Below are 5164 nucleotides of genomic sequence, written 5' to 3'. Positions count from 1 at the left end.
TATGAGTCCATGCATTGTTTTTTAGGACAATCCTCCTCATTCCTGTGCACCAGTTTATGGTTGGTGGAGATTCATGTTGTTCCTGAGCAGTTTTCTCAGTCGTCACTCAACCAGTGAGTGACTCAGCTTTTACAACAGGTGGAATATTTTAACATCAACAACAAATGGAAAATGTGCAGATTATATCAGGTCCAGTCATGAAGTCATGAAATGAATAAATGTGAATCTTGAATCGCTGCTTTGCATCAGAATCATATCTTGAAACTCAACTCTGTTGTCAAAATGCTTCAAAGTTGATCATTAAATATGAGAGAAAGGTATTATACGACAATTTAAATGTTTCATATTAGTTTCATTTGATAACTCTCTTGTCAGCTGTTTTGAAGCAGTAAAAGAAAACTGAACAGAATTAGTCTTCTGATGGCTTCATGTTTGTCTATAACTCTTCCTCTGAGGAGACAAGAAATATTTAACAACTACAGAAATGAAATGTTTTCATAAGTGGAGCAGGTTTTAACCGAGGCTCTGCTTGTGAATGAGGAAGCAAAGTTGACATTCACAGCGCTGCTCCTCTTCCTGGAATGAAGCACAGCTTGATAAGCCCTCCTTCTTCCTCCTGCTCTCAAACACAGCGGCTCCACTCTGCCCACATGTTTCCTTGTTCCCTCCCCTTCAGATCTACAGTTTTAAAGATGGGTGTAACCAACATGGTGGTGCAGCGATAGAGCTGACAGCCTCCATTCACTGAACAAACACATGTTGTTCAGATCAGAAGTCAAAGCAGAGTCACTTCTAGTGAAGCGAAACTCAGACAGTCGTCGTCACTGAGAGGTGAAATGGCGCAGAAAGGAGTTCAGCTGGATCGGGAAGCCTTCTCTTGTTCCATCTGTCTGGATCTACTGAAGGATCCGGTGACTACTCCCTGTGGACACAGCTACTGCATGAACTGTATTAAAAGCTTCTGGGATGAAGAGGATGTGAAGAAACTCCACAGCTGCCCTCAGTGTAGGCAGACCTTCACACCGAGGCCTCTGCTGCTGAAAAACACCATGTTAGCAGTTTTAGTGGAGGAGCTGAAGAAGATCACTGATCACTGCTATGCTGGACCTGAAGATGTGTCCTGTGATGTCTGCACTGGGAGGAAACTGAAAGCCCTCAAGTCCTGTCTCGTCTGTCTGGCCTCTTATTGTGAGAAACACCTCCAGCCTCATTATGAATCCCCTGCCTATGAGAAACACAAGCTGGTGGACCCCTCCAAGAAGCTCCAGGAGAACATCTGCTCTCGTCACGATGAGGTGATGAAGATGTTCTGCCGTACTGATCAGCAGTGTATCTGTTACCTCTGCTCTGTGGATGAACACAAAGGCCACGACACAGTCTCAGCTGCAGCAGAAAGGACTGAGAGGCAGAGAGAGCTGGAGGTGAGTCGACTAAACATCCAGCAGAGAATCCAGGACAGAGAGAAAGACGTGAAGCTGCTTCAGCAGGAGGTGGAGGCCGTCAATCGCTCTGCCGACGAAGCGGTGAAGGACAGCGAGAAGATCTTCACCGAGCTGATCCGTCTCATGGAGAAAAGAAGCTCCGATGTGAAGCAGCAGGTCAGATCCCAGCAGAAAAGTGAAGTGAGTCGAGTCAAAGAGCTTCAGGAGAAGCTGGAGCAGGAGATCTCTGAGCTGAAGAGGAGAGACGCTGAGCTGAAGCTGCTCTCACACACAGAGGATCACAACCAGTTTCTACACAACTACCCCTCACTGCCACCACTCAGAGAAGCTACAGACTCGTCCGCCATCCATATCCGTCCTCTGAGCTACTTTGAGGACGTGACGGCGGCTGTGTCAGAAGTCAGAGATAAACTACAGGACGTTCTGAGAGAGAAGAGGACAAACGTCTCACTGGCAGCGACTGAAGTGGACGTTTCACTGTCTCCTTCACAAGCAGAGCCCAAGACCAGAGCTGAGTTCTTAAGATATTCAAGTGAAATCACACTGGATCCAAACACAGCATACACACAGCTGTTATTATCTGAGGGGAACAGAAAAGCAACATTTATGAGTGAACAACAGTCTTATTCTAGTCACCCAGACAGATTCACTGCATATCCTCAGGTCCCGAGTAGAGAGAGTCTGACTGGACGTTGTTACTGGGAGGTGGAGAGGAGAGGAAGAGTTTATGTAGCAGTCGCATACAAGAATATCAGCAGAACAGGGAGCTCTTATGAATGTGTGTTTGGATGGAATGACAAATCTTGGGCGTTAGATTGTGACACAAACAGTTTTACATTTCGGTACAACAAGATCCTAACTCGCGTCTCTGGTCCTCAGTCCTCCAGAGTAGGAGTGTACCTGGATCACAGAGCAGGTATTCTGTCTTTCTACAGCGTCTCTGAAACCATGACTCTCCTCCACAGAGTCCAGACCACATTCACTCAGCCTCTCTATGCTGGACTTGGGTTTTATGGTTATCATGGAGCCACTGCTGAGTTCTGTAAACTAAAATAGACAGAAGTGATTCATGGAACAGCAAATTAATTTTTGTGTTTTAATCCTGAAACTCATTTTGTCTTCATCATTGTCGCTTCATTGCTCATTGTTCTTCACCTGTCCATCAAAGATTGAGGGCGGTACTTTGACATCTTGTCATCATTGTTGTGTACATGTTTGAGTTCCTTCAGGTGGAGCTCCTTCCTGTGTCTGTTAAAGCATGGAGGCTATCACTGCTCATGATGATCTTTGCTGACCTGAACTGATATTTCTCTTCATGAAAATGTAAACTGCTCTGAGGTTTAAATGTTTGATAAATATGTGTATTGATGTATTAGTTAGTTGTTGCTTCTCTTCCACTGCATGGCTCTTAAAGAGAGAAATCACCAGAGCTTCTTTTATCAAAGAGATTTAGTTCTCAGCACTCTTTGTAAAGATTTCTTTTAGTGAAATTATGTTTATTTTCTATAACAGATTAAATGTTGTTCTTGTTGTTTTCTTAATCGTTGTACAAATCAGGTACTATGATGTATTATATAACTCATGATTATAATCATAATCAACAAGTAAATCATTCATTATTCTCTTTTACAGAACTGAGATTCTGGTCAAACAAATATATTCTGAGGATGAAGTGAATGTGTTCATGAAATGATTGCACAAGAGTCATTGAACAGACTTCACTGATGGGATGTGAACAAACTGAAGGTTTACATGATGAATAAAGTATTTCTTGATTCAAGAATGAAGAAAGTCTTTTCTTCTTCTCTTATTTACAGGGTTTCATACAAAGCTGATGGAGAAGATGTGAAACTAATATGAGAGTATAACTGAGTCAGTTTTCCTCCTGAAACAGCTCAAAGTACAGAGTTCATGTTGAGAGCAGAAGAACATGAGTCAGTCAGTCTCTGTCCTTTAAACTGTCCTCACTGAAACATCTTAGTCACAGAGAAATGAGCAGAGTTTATATCACGTGTCGCTTCTTACAACCAACATTCTGTTTGTGCACTCAGTCAATAAAGAGGATTTATTACACTGACATGAAACAATGTATAAAATAGTGAATTAATCTGGTGAAGTTTGGGTGTGAATAAGTTGTATTGAGTCCTCCTCACACACAGGAGACAACAGATACTGATGAAGGTTCAGAATGAGGCTGTCATGTTGGTTCAGGGTTTATCTGTCACCTCACAGCCAGACCATGTTGTGAAGTTTGAATCCAGACTCGACTCAAACTTCTTGTGACTCATTTTGTCCAGGGTGAAATCTGTCGACCCACCAAGCGGCCTGCTGAGATCAAGAGTTTCTCTACTTTATCCTCAGTTAGTGTGGCACTGGGTGTTTGAGAAGACAGGGCAGTATTAGCCCCCCCTGTTGTTATGAATTCAGTAAAAGCTAAGGTCTCAGAAACCAGTGGGGGGCCGTGCATTTTATACCTGGGCCTTCACTGCTGTCCTGCAGCTGAAACACAGCTACGGTTATTATTTGTTTCATGTAAACATGAAGCCAACACCTATAGATCCACTAACTGCAGAGAATACGCTGAGAGTGCGTCTCCTCTCTGCTCTGACTGCAGCTGGGAGGCTGCCGAGGCTTCTGTGAGAGAGTCCGCCTGTGAGTGCTTTGGGCCGGCGGAGGGGCTCACGGCAGAACACGCTGCTCGTTCACGACAGGACAGAACGTACGTGCTTTAACGTCAAAACACCAGAAACAACAACAACACCAGAACAAGTCGCCATGAGGGTTTGGAAAGTCACCAGATTTAGCGAGAAAGTCACCAAGTTGCCAACACTGGCACCGGCTAAATACGTCCCCAGAACAACATTGGACGTAACAATAGTTCCTATCACATATAAAACCAAACAAAAATCCATCTTCAAAAAAACAAGTTGTACAAATAATAATATATAAACAAGCATATTAAAGCTACTGCAGATGTAAAAACAAACACATTTAACTTACCAGAGCTGCTGTTCACTATTTAAAGACAAAGTCCATCCTCCTTTCTTTGTTAACAAAGAGTTTAATCTCACGGTTGTTCAGAACATCTGTGTGTTTTAGTTCCAGTAAGAAGTCCTTCTGGATTCATGGACGCCAGTGAAGACAGTCGAGCCTCCCCAGTTGTATTTCTTGTATACGTTTTAATGCGTTTGAGGCTGAAAATATCTGCTCCACAGAGGCAGCAGATTTTGGGATTGTCACCGCCCAACATGTCAGGCTAGCCCACTGACCAATCACGTAGTTATAGGCCAGCTAGCAGACTCTGGCATGTCAAAGAATACGCCCAACATGTCAAACTAAAGATCTGATTGGTTGAACACTGACAATCAACAATATCGTCCCCATTCACTTAAACTGCACATGGATTCACTTGAGAGTCTGCAGGCCTCTGCCTCTGTTCTTACCTAGAGACACAGAGGTGAGATCTGATTGGATAAAAGCTCTACTTAAAACAAGCTGCACTGGAAGCAGAGCAACTGAGGAAGACAGGAGCTGTGCAATGAGAAAATAAGAGAATGGGAAAAATATTTTCATAAATTATTATACATGTGTATTTAAGAAAAATTATTAAATATATAAAATAGCTATAACTTTATGATTCTGTTTTGGCCAGCAGAGAAGGCCTTGCAGCAGTGGTGTATAAAGTACTCAAAAGCCATACTTGAGTAAAAGTAAAGATACCT

At 42.9% G+C, this 5164-nt stretch overlaps 1 pseudogene across 1 annotated transcript; it reads left to right on the top strand.

Annotated features, from left to right (window-relative positions):
- The first annotated feature begins 756 nt into the window (after window positions 1-756).
- LOC306796891 (tripartite motif-containing protein 16-like) lies at window positions 757-3171 on the top strand (annotated as a pseudogene). The gene has a single exon. The product of its transcript is annotated as a tripartite motif-containing protein 16-like (transcript).
- Window positions 3172-5164: the final 1993 nt, after the last annotated feature.

The sequence above is a fragment of the Melanostigma gelatinosum genome (assembly GCF_949748355.1).
Source record: "Melanostigma gelatinosum genome assembly, chromosome: 3".
Classification (NCBI taxonomy): Eukaryota; Metazoa; Chordata; class Actinopteri; order Perciformes; family Zoarcidae; genus Melanostigma; species Melanostigma gelatinosum.
The sequence above is the reverse complement of the archived record's forward strand: the minus strand, read 5'-3'. Positions and strand labels throughout refer to the sequence as shown.